At 42.0% G+C, this 16,436-nt stretch overlaps 1 long non-coding RNA gene across 2 annotated transcripts in view; it reads left to right on the top strand.

The window, feature by feature from the left end:
- LOC147574261 (uncharacterized) overlaps positions 1–16,436 on the top strand; it is a 110,361-nt gene that overhangs the window by 48,425 nt on the left and 45,500 nt on the right. The window lies entirely within an intron of this gene.

Raw genomic sequence — 16,436 nt, 5'->3', positions numbered from 1 at the left:
GAGCACAAGACAGTAACAGTGGACAAGAGGAGAGGTTCTGGGTCCCAGGAAAACTTCACAAAGGATACCTCCTTCAACCTTTGTAGATTACTAACAACATAAACTCCCTCCCTCCCTCTCTCCCTCCCTCCCTCCCTCTCCCTTCCTTCCTTCTTTCCTTCCTTTGTTTCCTTCCTTCTTTCCTTCCTTCCTTCCTCCCTCCCTCCCTCCCTCCCTCCCTCCTTTTCTTCCTCCCTTCCTCCCTCTCTCCCTTCCTCCCTTCCTTATGTAAATTTCAGTTAGTTAACAAACAGTGCAATATTAGTTTCAGGAGTAGAATTCAGTGATTCATCACTTACATACAACACCCAGTGCTCATCACAACAAATGCCCTCCTTAATGCCCATCCCCCATCTAGCCCATCCCCCACCCACCTCCCTCTGTCAACTCTCAGTTTGTTCTCTATCCTTAAGAGTCTCTGTGGTTTGTTTCCCTCTCTCCTCTTCTCACCCCGCTCACCCCTGGCTTCCCATTTTCCATATGTTCATCTGTTTTGTTTCTTAAATTCCACATATGCATAAACTCTCTTTCTTTAAGAGAACTTTATTATTATTGTTGTTGTTATTATTATTACTATTACTATAATAGAAATTCATGGTCATTGTTTTAAAAAAAGTGGGGTGCCCGGGTGGCTCAGTCGGTTAAGCATCTGACTCTTGATTTTGGCTTAGGTCACAATCTCAAGGCTCATGAGTTCAAGCCCTGCATCAGGCTCTGCACTGATGGCACAGAGTCAGCTTGGGATTTTCTCTCTCTGCCTCTCTCTCTGCCCTTTCTCAGCTTGTGCTGTCTCTCTCACTCTCTTTATCTTTCTTAAAATAAATCAATAAACTTTTGCGAAAAATAAAAAGAAACAAACACCCTATAAGACTTGGATGTCATTTGAGCAGGGAGCGTGTGAGGACCTGAGTTGTATTTTCAAATAGATTATGCTGACTTTTAAATTATTGCCCTTTTTCAATAATCCAAAGATCCCTTACTAGTCCTAGATCCCTTACTAGCTTTTTTCCCTGGCTCTATTTCTGTAGGATGAATTCTTTCTCAGGAAATTTTTACAGATCCAGTTCACTTAACTTCTCTGGGTTCCTCCAAATCCCAGGGATAGGCACAAATTAGTTTCAAGATTCTGACAAGCTTGGCTGTGAGGCCATTGAGGTCAGGAATTTCACTGTTCTAACTTGGTACAGTGATGCTGTGCCAAACAGAATGCCAGTCCGTATAGAAGCACTCATATGTATGTGGGACTCTTTCCCCCTCTAGATCTGGTGACCCAACCAGTAACCTGCAATTGTCCACATCCAGCTTCGTTGTATCTTCCAACTATACATTCTTTCTCCCTTTATCCATTCTTTCCACTCTAATCTGTGCATAGCCTCCATCACCCCACTCATTCTTTCAGGGCACCCCAATCAAGTGCTCCTCTGGTCCTCAGGACCTGTCTTTTTAACTCTTACCTCCCCTTTGTCACACTTGCTCAGGGCCAAGGTCTTGATGAAGGAGTTGGAAAAATGACCAGGAGCTAAATTGCTAGTAAGCCAAATAAATGAAGGTGCAACCACAGAGCTCCCGAGACGTGGAGAGAATGGCTGTGGTTCCCGCCTCCGTGAAGCCTTACGTTTCTAGTTGCCTGTTGTTTGTACATTTTGAATAAACTCCTCTTTGCAGGGGCCACTTGAAATGGGTTTGTTCCTTGACACTCAATGTGCCTTTAGCAAAGCAATCCACATTCTCCCAAATAACAATAATTTCGGAGGCTCTTCTGTGCTTTTAGGTTTGACTGGAGTCCATTTTCTTTGGTAGTGAGAGCTGATGGTCTTGTTTAGTAGTATTATCCGGGTCAAAGGGAAGTCATCTTGTGTTTTTTGATGCATCCTCTCTATAGCTCAAGGCAAGCATGAAGCTTCTGTTTTCTTCCTTGGAGAGAATGGGATTATCTCAGCATTTTTATCTGCATGGCTTTCTAACCATCTCAATTATTCATTCATTCAATCCTTTATTCATTCAATGAATATCTATTGATACTGTCTATGAGTCAAAGAATATGCTGGGATGAAGGATACCCTGTTGAAAAGTTTCCAGTTCACGTGGGCATTCTGGTGGATGATGACAAATATTAAACCACAAGAAAAATATCAGGTAGAAATGAGGCAATGCAGAGAATGAAAACAGGGTGGTGGTGTTAGTAGGTGGCTGTTTTTTTAAAAAAAATTTTTTTTAAATGTTTTTATTTATTTTGAGACAGAGAGAGACAGAGCATGAACAAGGGAGGGGCAGAGAGAGAGGGAGACACAGAATCTGAAGCAGGCTCCAGGCTCTGAGCTGTCAGCACAGAGCCGGATGCGGAACTCGAACTCACGAGCTGTGAGATCTTGACCTGAGCCGAAGTTGGATGCTTAACCGACTGAGCCACCCAGGTGCCCCAGTAGGTGGCTGTTTTTAATTGGGTAGCCAGGGAAGGCCCTTCTTTTTTTTTTTTTTTTTTTTTTAAATTTTTTTTTTCCAACGTTTATTCATTTTTGGGACAGAGAGAGACAGAGCATGAATGGGGGAGGGGCAGAGAGAGAGGGAGACACAGAATCGGAAACAGGCTCCAGGCTCTGAGCCATCAGCCCAGAGCCCGACGCGGAGCTCGAACTCACTGACCGCGAGATCGTGACCTGGCTGAAGTCGGACGCTTAACCGACTGCGCCACCCAGGCGCCCCCAGGGAAGGCCCTTCTAAGAAGCCAGTGTCTGAAGGTCAAGGAGGGTTCGGCTATGTGGAGGGCAGGGGAGTTCAAACCTTAAGATGAGATGAACAATGGTACGTTCAAAGGACAGAAAGCAGGGCACTGGTGCTTGGGGTGTGGTGAATAGGGGAAGAGTGGAAAGTGAGAACAGAAATGTGGGTAGGGTCACATCATGTAGGGTTTTGTAAGTCAGGGGACGATTATTCTAAGTACTATGGATACCCTTGAAGGCCCCTTCTTTGTAAAAAACAGTTTTACTCAGGTATAATTTACATACTATAAAATTCACCTTCAGTGTATAATTAAATGCTTTGTGGTAAATTTGCAGAGGTATGCGGCCATCAGCACTATTCCGTTTTAGAAGGTTTTCATTATCCCAAAGAGATCCCTCCTGCTCCTTTGCAGCTTCCTGTCCCCAGCACTTGGCAACTACTCATCTACTTTCTGTCTCTATAGATTTGCTTTTACCGGATCTTTCATGTAAAGGGAATCATATAATATGTAGTGTTTGTGTTTGGTTTCCTTTCATGAGCTTTTGAGATTCATCCATGCTGTAACCTGTATCAGTACGTCATTACTTACCCCTCCACCTTTATTTTGACTGAGTAGCTCATTTTATGAATAGCCCAAGTTTTTTTTTTTTTTTTTTTAAATACATTCACCAGTTGATGGATATTAGGCCTGTTTCTAGTTTTTGGGTGTTATAAATAATAACAAGTAAAAAAACCACCTTGGAATATATATATATATATATATAATGTTTATTTATTTTTGAGAGAGAGAGAGAGGCAGGGGAGGGGCAGAGAGAGAGGGAGACACAGAATCTGAAGCAGGCTCCAGGCTCTGAGCTGTCAGCACAGAGCCTGATGTGGGGCTCGAACTTACCACAAGATCATGACTTGAGCCAAAGTCAGATGCTTAATCGAGCGAGCCACCCAGGCACCCTTGTCTTTTTTTTTTTTTTTTAAGCTTGCTTGTTTGTTTATTCATTTACTTATTTTTTACAGAGCCAGATGCAGGGCTTGAACCTACCGACCATGAGATCATGACCTGAGCCAACGTCTGGCGCTTAACCAACTGAGCTACCCAGGCACCTCTATTTATTTATTTTTGAGAGAGAGAGAGAGCACAAGCAAAGGAGAAGCAGAGAGAAAGGGTTCCCAAGCAGGTTCCAGGCTCTGAGCTGTCAGTGCAGAGCCCAAAGGTGGGCTTGAACCAATGAACCAAGGTTTTATTAGGGACTGAATAACGTGATGTGATTTACATGTGGGAAGATCAGCATGGCTATTGTGTTGAGGACAGAGCAAAGAGAGGCACCAATGGAAAGAGGTAGGGCAGTTAAGAAACTATTGCAGTTGATGGGACACCTGGGTGGTTCAGTCAGTTAAGCATCTGACTTTCGCACAGGCCATGATCTTATGCTTTGTGAGTTTGAGCCCCACAGAGCCCACTTCAGGTCCTCTGTCTTCTTCTCTCTCTGCCCCTCCTCCCCTACTCTTTCTCTCAAAAATAAACAAATAAAACATTAAAAAAAAAAAGAGAGAGAGAAATGATTACCGTGGCCTGGACAGGCAAGCATGATAGATTTGTCACAGAGGAATAACGTCGTAGATGCAGAGAAAAGTGTATGGACTTGTGGTACACGAAGAATAGCGATTTCGTTTCAGTGCGTTCTTTTTCCTACTCATTGTTTCTTAAGTTACCAAAATTAAAAAACAAGGGAAATTTGTGATTAAGTTGATGATGTAAAGTCATTTTTTATCCCAGTTTCTTTTCCCCCCACGTTTGGAAAAACGACAAAAATTAAACAAAAATTGGAAATTTCCACCTTTGGTGAAATGGAGCCATGGCTGCAGCCCCGAATTATGAATATCAAGCACGCATGCCTTAAACAGAGCAATCTGGACCAAAATGAGAGGAGATGCTACAATCTAATGCTTTCCCTCAGAGCTCAAGTAGGAAACAAATTGACAGACACTTTTTTAACATTTATTTTGAGAAAGGGAGGTGGGGGAAGAGGGGCAGAGAGAGAGAGAGAGAGAGAGAGAGAGAATCTTAAGCAGGCTCCACACTCACCACAAGACCTTGATGCAGGGCTTGATTGCACAACCCTGGGATCACGACCTGAGCTGAAATCAAGAGCTGGAAGCTCAACAACAGGCACCCTGACAGACTCTTCTCTAATCATCTGACTGGAGCCCTGAGGTTTAGAATTCTCCACAGCTACACCAATGCCAGGGAAGTGTCTATTGAGATCTACAAGGAAAGCATGGGGACCCTCAAATTTCATACTCAGCCAAGATTTCTTTCACATATAAAGGCCATAGAGGGAAGGCAGCATACAAACATTTTAAGCCTGCATGAACTCAGTTTGTATAATCTCTCTTTATTTCTTTTTTTAAAAAGTTTGTTTTAACTAAAAATAACATGCATAACACAGCCTCATCTTGTTTATCTATGTGCCTATTGATCTATTCTGTCTGTCTGTCCATCTATCCTTTCATCCATATATATGCATGGTCATTACTAGAAATGATAGTCACCAAATAGTCACAGTGATGAGATGTGGCATCATTTTTAAGCTTCCTTGTTTCTAATTCTCTGTACTCTTAATTTAAATTTTTTTTTCAACGTTTATTTATTTTTGGGACAGAGAGAGACAGAGCATGAACGGGGGAGGGGCAGAGAGAGAGGGAGACACAGAATCGGAAACAGGCTCCAGGCTCTGAGCCATCAGCCCAGAGCCCGACGCGGGGCTCAAACTCACGGACCGCGAGATCGTGACCTGGCTGAAGTCGGATGCTTAACCGACTGCGCCACCCAGGCGCCCCTCTGTACTCTTAATTTAAAAAAACAACTCGGGGCACCTGGGTGGCTTAGTTGGTTAAGCGGCCTACTTAGGCTCGGGTCGTGGTCTCACAGTTCGTGCTTTCGAGCCCCATGTCGGGCTCTGTGCTGACAGCTCAGAGCCCTGAACCTGCTTCTGATTCTGTGTATTCCTCTCTCTCCACACCTTCTCTGCTCATTCTCTGTCTCTCTCTGTCTCTCAAATAATGAAAAAAACGTTAAAAAAATTAAAAAAAACAACAACTAAATTGCTTGTTTATTTTTATGAAAGAAAATGTAAAATGTAAAATTGGGATGAGCTCAGTAGGTTATAACCACAAGGGCGCTACATATCAAATGCAGTGGAACTAGAAGCTAGAAGGATCTAGGACCCTGTTGATTTCCTTCACCTAGCTGCACCAGCCCTGCACCATCCTCTTCTGGACTTCCTATTATGTGAAAACAATCAGCTCTCTTAAGTTAAACCACGAACACCAGGTTTCTCTGAAATGCAGCACGTTAAGCATTGTCCCACCCTGCAGCCCACATCCTGAGCAGCATGGCTAATGCACTACAGATTGATCACAGGGTACCCTAGGCTAGTGGTGAGAACCAGCTCAGACAAATAGGAGGTCACTTAGATTCAGTTCCCTTAAACCATATTAGTTCATACCGAGCTCTTGGGCCATGGGAACGTGTGACATCCCTCTCCTAAAGACAATAAAAATTCTTACTCCACCCAGCATTGTCACTTGCTTTCTTCTCTGTTCCTTATCTACCTGACCCTAACCTTATGGCTTTGTCTCTCTTTTTCCACCCTGTCCTCACAGCTTGGGCCAGGGCTTCTCAATGGGGGATGATTTTGTTTTCCCCTTCCACCCGCAGGGACATCTGGCAATGCCTGGAGATATTTTTGGTTGTTGCAACTTGGAGGGAAGTGCTACTGGCATCTAATGGGCAGAGCACAGAGTTGCTGATAAACACCCTGCGGGGCACAGAACATTCCCCACAATGGTAATTACCAACCCAATATGTCACCAGCGTTGGCTTGAGAAGCCCTGCCTTAGACCTAGCAACTACATCATTTTGGCTTAAGTCCTAAGCCAAATCTGTCTCTTAGCTTACACTCAACTCTGTCCCCAGTAACTCCTGGCTCTGAGGGATTCTACTAAATATAGCCCAGACCTGAGAATACTACACTATTGGGTCATTGTCCCCACTAACTTGATCCTCGAAAAAGGGACTCAGATAAGGATGAGGTATGCCAGAGTGATTTATCTTGTTTTCCAGGCAAGCCCAGGGAGAAAGAAGCTGAGACAGAAATCATTAGGGTGAAGTGTAAGGGAGCCCTGTTTAAGTAGTAGAGGTGAAATAGGATCTTGACTGTGTCAGGTGGAAGGAACTAGGAGGCTCAGTTACAGGAAAGGATTGGAAGTGGGTAAATGGCTGTAAAAACCAAACCATAAAGGGTAATTGATACACAGTAGCATGCAAAGGAATCAGTTAGGGTGGCTTGATAGGAGATAAATGGAAGGGCAACATTGCTCAAGCTATCACGTTGCACAGAAAGTGGAAGACGATGCAGGGAGGAGAGCCCGGGAGATCTAGAGACAGAGGTGGACATGGGCCGGTGGAGGTCAGAGCGCTTGGAAATGGAGACAAAACTTGTCCTGCAAAGCCTCTAGCACTCTTCCAGGGTAGCAGAGAATAATCACTGGCTGTCCAGGGCCTTATTCGCCCATGGTCTGGAGGCAAAGGCTCCTGTAGGGTAGCACCTGTCTACACCTGCCAAGACCAGCAGTTCTCAACAAGGTCAAAAGGAATCTCTTTCTCATCTACTCAGATCTGCTCTATCACCTTCTCAAGTAAAGCAGGCTGAACAATCAAATGTTTTTGTTATTAATCGGACATTTTTGTTTATAAAGAACTAACATGAGGCTGCAGAATGGTGACAGAAGTCCTGGACTTTGAGTCCAAAGTCATAGTTCTATTGTTTCTAGTGAGTCACATCGATTTGCCGAGCTTCACGTTTTGAATTTGCTAAATGGGTGTCATACACCCGTCCTGTCTTGTCGGTGATGATTCAGTGATCAAGTGAGGTGACATGTGGAAGAGAGCTTTGCAAATGTAGACACATGTGTATGTAAGATGCTGTTTGTAGTCTTACCACATACACCAGCCATGAACTGCCAGTTCGAAAGCATTAGAATAGGATGAAGTACACATAAAGTTCAAACTGTGCAGAAGAGATTTTATTTCCTCATGATACAGAACATTTTTTGGTATCATGGAGAGAAGGCAATGGTGGAGAGAAAGTAAACGTGGGAATTCAAAGCCACTGTGCAGGGTTTGGGCTCTAAAGTGAAAAATCAGGAGTTGACCTCCTATTTAGTGAGACACTGAAGATGTTTTAGATCATGCAGAAGTACAGGTCACAGAGGTAAGCTCTTTGCCTAATAAAATGAGAGGGTTTGTGTGTCAGAAGGACCCCAAGAGGGAAGGGGGTGCAGACACTAAGAAGCAGGGAATCTTTGGGGACAAGAAGGAACTGAACAACCTGGTGATAAGAAGCTCCTCACTGTGTCAGGTCCTCAAACATGTTTGTTACTTCCTCAAATGACTTTAGAGGCTTGTTGTCACGTTGGGGCAGATGGCAGGTGTCACCACAGAAAAGGGGCCGAGTTCCAGATCTGCATCAGTGAGGGGCAGAAGAAAAAGAGCTGCTGTGGATAATAGGAATGAAACTAGATTTTCATCTGGAGCCAGAACGCTGTATCATGATGGAGAGTGACTGCTGGGGACTGTCTTGGTCCATATTCTAGAAAATCCCTCAATTCCAGACAGATCAGGATGATCGGGCACCCTTTTTTTTTTTTTTAAATCTATCTATCTATCTATCTATCTATCTATCTATCTATCTATCTATCTTGAGCGGGGGCGGGGCAGAGAAAGAGGGAGAGAGAGAGAATCCGAAACAGGCTCCACTGTGTCAGCGCAGAGCACGACACGAGGGTTGAACTCATGAACCATGAGATCATGACCTGAACTGAAATCAAGAGTTGGACTCTTAACTGACTGAGCCACCCAGGTGCCTCTGGGCATGTTGTAAGTGATACTGGAATGAGGAAATTCAGGATATTCAGGTTACTTGGGGGACAGACATTGGACTCTTTTGCCAGGCAAGGATAGAGGAATGAGCCGATTAAAGTCTCCAAGGACAGGGTGACATCCTGTTTTATACGTGTGCCTGAATGGTTGGGTTAATAAAGACATTTGGTTGACAATGGAGGCAGAAGAGAGCATGGTGCTTGCTGTTTTCTCTAATGTTTATTAAATTCCACTAATGCCTGAATTTCCTGGGCTGTTGTTGCCTTGGTTCATCTTAAAAGAAGAACATCTCCAAGGCTCTTGCTTGTGAAATTCAGGGTAAATCAAGTAACAAGACTCCATAGGAACTCAGGAAAACAAGCCCCAAACCAAAATATACCCTTCATTTTATTTGGAAGTAGACTTACAGAAAAGCTGCAAGAAAATAGACTCATACAAAGACCACCAATATATCCTTTTATCTGGATTGCCTATTGTTAACATCTTACCTCATTTGTTTTATAACCTGGGCATTCTCATTTTCTCTCTCTCTCTCTCTCTCTATTTCTCACACACACGCACACATGCACACGCATAATTTTTTCTGAGTCATTTGATACTAGGTTGCGTACATCATGCCTTTTTACCCTTAAATGCCTTATCTCCTTAGAATAGAAATAGTCTCTTATATGTCACCTTTAGTAATTTAACATCAGTACAAGCCTTTCCTCCAATATTCCATTTTTGTCAATTGACTCAGTAATGTCCTGTAGAGCATCGCTTTTTTCCTCCAGCACAGGAACAAACGTAGGATCAAGTATTTCATTTATTTGTCATATCTGTCTCCTTGAATCTGGAAGAGTTTGCAGCGGTTTTTTTTTTTTTTTTTTTTTTTTTGTCACTTGTGGCATTTTTGAAGGTATACTCCTGTGTCTGTGGCTAATAGAGAGTTTCTCATTTGAGGGTCCATCTGATGTTTCTTCATGGCTAGAATTGTGCATCCTGGATGGACGCTGTGTCTCTCTCAAGGTATCACATCTGGAGGCCCCCAGTGTCCGTCTGCCCCTCATTGATGACGTTAATTTTGACTACCCAGTCAAGAGGTTGTCTGATCTCTATGCCGTAGCGTTCTATTATTTCCCGCATATATGCTTAGTCCATCCTACACAGAGATGTTAGCATCTCACGTGATTTTCACACCTGCAATTCCTTAGCGGCCATGGGCAGGTAGAAGGTGTTGTGCCATGCTTTGGTTTCTATTTGCACCAAAGGAGGAGGTTTTTATATTTTTATTTTCATGTTACATTTAATTTCTGAAGATTGCTTCTTACTTGAGCAAAGAGGTGAGAAATAAAACCGAAGCAAACCCGAAAGCCCATAAAGCAATTCCATCTTAGTTGCTGTGTTCTTTCCACCACAGGAGGTGACTGAATTTCACAGAGCCAACTATCCTGAAACCAGAATTTTGTTTACTGCCTCTCGAAGAGAATTTGACCAAAGATCCTTGGAAGAATGAGAGGGAACCGGGGTAACATCCCAGTGGCTGAACAACAGAGAAAATATTGCGTTTCTCCTTGTTATAAGCTGACACCACTTGTATCATGCTGACATGTAATAGGCAGAACAGCTTTAGAAAAAGTGAATGCAGAGGGCCAGTCTTTTAGTGGAAATGTTTGAGTCCAAGCAAGGATAGTATTGATCCAATATTCTTCCAAGGGTTAATTTGGACCTAGAAAATGCTTATAGATGTTCAATATCATAGAATAAGACATAAAACTGCTACAGGTGCGCCTTTCTTTAGTTTGTGTCCTTCATGGTATCTACCTTTTCTATTGTCAGGCTTTTCTTTTATCTAAAATCTTCACCTTGTAGTGTCCTGTGTCTATCCTGGCTTTGTTCCCTGGTGTCTTTTTTCCCCTTTCTGTGCAGGTTTCATGGGAATTATCTCTAGGAGTAAGCCCCCTGTTTGGCATACATTGAGCTCATTTGATACTTGTGTATTTCCCCTTGTAGACAGCACAGCCCAACCCCATGGATGGACACCAGATGGGGAGAGGCAAGAAGTGCATTAGATTTTAACCCCTGAGCAGTGGACCATGTATAATTCTTCTCTCCCAAGGTGAAGATGGACAGGAAGTAGGCGTACTACTTGGCTCCTGAATGGAATTACATAACAAGGAACCAACTTTGTGCCCCCAAACAGTGCAGAGATCCAGTAAGACCTTAAGTGGGTAGTTAATGAAAGGTCACCAAATGTGGGCCCAAGATTTAGAATCAAATGGGAGGTCAGAAAATGACAGGAGATGAAAATGTGGAGGAATAGGTTGGAATTAGTATGCAAGGTGCTGCTTGGACTAATTCTGGAGTGGGGAATCTTAGTCTTGCGGAGTTTCTTTCTTCATGGCCCCTTGATGCCAAGCCACGGAAACAAAGACAGGGTCAACGTAAAGGATGACCAGGAGAAAGAGGATTTTAAGAGGTGTTAAGAAGTACTTCTCTGGTTTATACATTGGATCTTTATTTATTTCTATTTTTTATTAATTCTTTAAGTGTTTGGTAAAATTCACCAGTGAAACCATCTGGCCCTGGGATTTTCTGTGTTTAGAGATTTTTTGGTTACTGATTTCAATTTTCTTCTTCTTCTTCTTTCTTCTTCTTCTTTCTTCTTCTTCTTCTTCTTCTTCTTCTTCTTCTTCTTCTGTTTATTTAGTTTTGAGAGAGAGAGAGTGCACAAGTCGGGGAGAGGCAGAGAGAAAGGGGGACAGAGGATATGAAGTGGGCTCTGCATTGACAGCAGTGAGCCCGATGCAGGGCTTGAAATCACGAACCATGAGATCATGACCTGAGCCAAAGTCAGATGTTCAACCGACTGAGCCACCCAGGGACCCCTGATTTCAATCTTCTTAGTAGTAAATGATTTATGCAGATTTGCTATTTCTTCTTGACTCAGTCTTGGTAGATACTATGTTTCTAAGACTTATCCCATTTTCTTCTAAGTTGTGCAGTTTGTTGGTGTATAGTTGTTTATAATAGCTTCTTCTTTTTTTTTTTTTAAATTTTTGAGAGAGAGAGTGAGACAGAGTGTGAGCGGAGGAGAGCCAGAGAGAGGGAGACACAGCATCGGAAGCAGGCTCCAGGCTCTGAGCTGTCAGCACAGAGCCCGACGCGGGGCTCGAACTCACGGACCTTGAGATCATGACCCAAGCTGAAGTCAGACGTCCAACCGACTGAGCCACCCAGGCACCCCATATAGTAGCTTCTTATAATCCTTTGTATTTCTGTAGTATCACTTGAAATGTCACCTCTTTCATTTAAAAGTTTTTGATTTGGGTCCTCTTTTTTTCTTGGTTACTGTAGTTAAATATGTGTCCCTTTTGTTTATCTTTTCTAAGAATTAACTCTCACTTTTATCGATATTTTCTATTGTTTTCTATTCTCTATTTCATTTATTACTGCTAATCTTTATTATTTCCTTTCTTATGCTAAATTTTAGCTCAGTATATTCTTTTTTTATAGTCCCTGTGACATAGAGTTAGGTTCTTTGAGATTTTTCTTGTTTTGTTAATGTAGATGATTCTCACTATGAATTTACCCCTTATAACTGCTTTTGCTGCATCCCATAATTTTGGTATGTCATGTTCCCATTTTCATTTGTCTCAAGATACTTTCATATTTTTGTCTTTATTTTTTTCCTTTGATCTATTCGTTGTTAAGGTGAGTGTTGTTCAATTTCCATGTATTTATGCATTTTCTAGTTCTTTTTAAGTCTGTTTGAGAGAGAGAGAGAGAGAAAAAGCAGGAGAGGGGCAGAGAGAGAGAGGGAGAGAGAGGGAGAGAGAGAGGGGACCCCAGTCAGGCTCTGTGCTGTCAGGGAAGAGTCCAACATGGAGCTCAAAGTCATAAACCATGAGATCATGATCTGAGCTGAAATCAAGAGTAGGACGCTTAACTGACTGAGCCACCCAGGAGTCCTTATGCATTTTCTAGTTTTACTCCTATTGTTGATTTACAGTTATCATATAGAAAGTTCTGTAGATGTGTGTTAGGTCCAAGGTCTTTAATTTTTTTTCCCCAAGAGATGTATGTAGAGATTAAAATTGTTTTTGGTTGATGATCCATGTTTTCTCTAGGACAACATCATACCATGGTGAGAATTTCCTTCTTTTGGCTTTAACAGTCCTTTTTACAGAATTTAAGTTGGTGTTGGGGAACCACAGAGCTCTCTATGTATCACACCCTCTCTCACCCTCTAATACCCCCCATATATGAGCTCCTTGCATGATCCCTTCAAACGACACCATTTACAAGAAGAAGGATATAACAAGACCTGATTAGCCATCTCCCTGTAAGCCAGTGTTTTGCATATTATAGGGTCATGAAATCAATTTAATGGCTTGTGATCGCATATTGTGTTTTTAATGCAAAAGAATAGACCAGAAAATAAACAGAGTATGTGGCAGACAGTGAGGGCAGACATTTGTTAAAGCCTTTGTCTCACTATGTGTATATGAGTGTAGTGCTATTGATATTATACTCTTGTATTTCTTATATTAATATTTCTTATATGAGATGTTTCTTATTGTGAGTTTCAGTAAGAAACAATTGAAAGTCACTGCTCTAAGTGACCACAAAGCCAATCGTACCCTACGTTTACCTGTGTTTACTCTCCATAATTGGTAAGAATTTCAAGCTTCTCAGCTGACCCTTTGTCATCTGGACTCTCATACCCATGTGGATCTGTACATCTCCCAATCTGACCCAATACATCACCCATCCTGACTTCTCAGACCTTTCCACTCTGCCCTTGGGAACTCATGGTTTGGTCATTAGCAAAATTTCCAGTATTCTCTAACCCTCTTGGGACATGTCCTTCTTCTTCTTGCTGTATCTGAAAACTGACCCTTCCCTGAGGCCACTGATTCCCCTATAGCTTCTCATGTGGTGGTTGTTTTTTCCCTTCACTTCCCACCCCCCATTGGAGGTGGGCCTAGGTGTCCTTTCTGTTCCTTTTCACCACTTCCAGATCACTCTTCCTTCCTCATTCCTAAATAAGCCAGCCCTTCAGACTGTACCACCCAGTACCCTTTCTTGTTGCAGTCATCTTCAGTTCTTATGGTTAAACTCATTCACTGAAAATCAAAGAACCTGGTTTTGTGACTTTTTTTTTTCCATTGCTAGTCCTGCCATCATTCTTGGTATTTTCAAACTCCACATGGATGATTCATCCATCTTCCTGGTCCCCCTGTTCCTTGACCTTCTCACCTCTATTGATTTTTTTCTTCACCACACTCAGCCACAATCCCCATGGTCATATGTTAGACCCGCATTGTCCAACACTGTAGCTGCTAGCCACAGGCTATTATGTAATTTGAATTCAATGAAATAACATTTAAAAATTAGCCCCTCAGTAGAACTAGCCACATTTCAAGTGTCCAATAGCCATTTGTGGCAAGTGGCTACCATATTGGACTATGCAGATACAGAACATTTCCATCATTGCAAAAAGTCTATGGAATAGCACTACACTAAAAACTTGGCATGATAATAACCAGTTTCAAGAATTATGCTTCCAGACCACCATCTTAAGTAGCTCACTCCCTCAAGTACCCGACTCTGATAATTCTTTGACTCTGCCAGGACCTTCAATCCACTGACCTCAGCACTTTTCACTGTCCATTAATTTCCTTGACATATCCTCAGTTTCTACCTTACCCAACTTAAGTTTCATGGTCCATCATTTCAACCCCTGGGATAAATCCTCAACTTTCTTGCTCCCATTTCCCTCTGTCCTACTCAACCAGAAAAACACCACCCCAAGTGAAATCTCTCTTCAAACACCATATCTACACCCAAGGAGTGGAGTGCAGTCTAACAGATATTGGAACTGTACCGATTCTTACTTAAATTTCGGGGCCATGAGTCTCACATGGGCTCTCAGTGAACCCTACTATATGTCACAAGTCAATTCACAAATTTTAAGGTAATTAGAGGTCTGAATCTCAGCCTTGGTGGGAGGGCCCGTTTTCTTAGCACTAGGGGCGGTAGCTACTCTTTACATTTTATATTTCTATCTTTTTTAGAGTTCTCTTTGAACTCTTCTAGCAATTAACCACTTTTTACTAGTTAATAATGATTAATATTAATTTTTCTCAATCCTAATTATGGTGTTATTTCTGTCTCCTGACTGTATCTTGACTGATACAGTGGTGTTGACACCAGGTAAGGTAAATAGACCAATAGAAGAGAATAGAGGGTGCCCATGTGGACCCAGGACATTTGTGGACACTTAGTTTATGAGAAATTTGACCCTGCAGAGCAGTGGTGAGAAAGTGGTCTTTTCTATAAATGGAGCTGCTCTCTGACCACACCTCCTACTATGCATCTGGCCTTTTTGTTGCTTGTTGGACACAGAGCTTCTGTGTTGCTATCCCTTTCCTTAGAATGTTCTTCCCTGGATATCTGCATGCTTCACCCTAGGCTCAAATCTCAGTCCTTCAGAAGGACTTTTCCTCTGAAAATTGGGAAATCCAAAATATCATTTCTAGCTACTCTTTAGTTCCTCACTTCATTCTATATTTCTTAACAGTTCTTGGCTAACTTTAAATATTTGTTTGTTTATTGGTGGTCTTGCTCTTAAAAGGTAAGATCCATCAGGAAATAACATTTTTCTCTTTCCTTCCTCTTTGTTTTTTTACTGCTGTATGCCTAGAATTTTGAACAGAGTTTGCAATAAATATTTGTCGAATGAACAAACAAATGAATGAATGAATCATACTGACACTGGGCCATGTGGGCCCTGGGGTTTATTTGAGTTACATGCACATATTCTCTAAACTGATGTTTTAGCCTCACTTGGGAAAACTCTGCTGCTTCCTGGCATCAGGCTCCTTCTCTAAGACTACCTGTCTTAAAGATTGACTGCCATTCTACTGAAGATTTTAAAACTGATGTTGAGAATGCAAATCAGATGATTTCACTTCCATGCTTAAACCCTCAAATGACTTCCTCTTGCATGTGGAGTAAAATTCAAACTCCCTTTCCTGGCCTACTGGTCTGGACACTATCTGTTCTCTTTGTACTTTTCTGGCCTCCTTTTTTACATTCGTTTCAGCTCTTTCTCCTACAGCCATACTTGGTTTCCTTCCGTTCTTTGAACAACATCCTGGCCCATTCCTTAGGACTTTTAAACTTGGATTTCCCTCTGTTTAGAACACTGTCTTCAGATTTTCATTTGGGAATCTATTGTTGTTCAGTGCAGATTTCACCTTGCCAGAGAGGTCTTTTTTTTTTTTTTCTTCTTTTCTTTATTTTTTCCCAAATTTTTATTTAAATTCTAGTTAATCAACATTACAGTATATTGGTTTCAGGGGTTGAATTCAGTGGTTCATCACTTATATACAACACCCAGTGCTCATCCTAACAAGTGCCCTTCTTAATACCCAACACTCATCTAGCCCATCCCCTGCCCACATCTCTTCATCAATTTGTTTTCTGTCTTTGAGAGTCTCTTATGGTTTGTTTCCCTCTCAGAAAGGTCTTTCTTTATCTTCTCCTCACCAGCCTGTTTTATTTTCCATGCAGCACTGTCACATCCTAAAAATTGCCATTTGTGTGTTTAATTGTTTACTCTATCTCCCTTCTTCGTCAGAATCTTGCTTTATTTTATTTACTAGTATATTCCTGGTGTCTAGACAAACAGGACTGATACTTAATAGGTGCTCAATAAATATTTGCCAAATAAATGAATGTTTCGTCA

Source organism: Puma concolor, chromosome E1 (assembly GCF_028749965.1).
Source record: "Puma concolor isolate L17-30 chromosome E1, mPumCon1.1.hap2, whole genome shotgun sequence".
Classification (NCBI taxonomy): domain Eukaryota; kingdom Metazoa; phylum Chordata; class Mammalia; order Carnivora; family Felidae; genus Puma; species Puma concolor.
The sequence above is the reverse complement of the archived record's forward strand: the minus strand, read 5'-3'. Positions and strand labels throughout refer to the sequence as shown.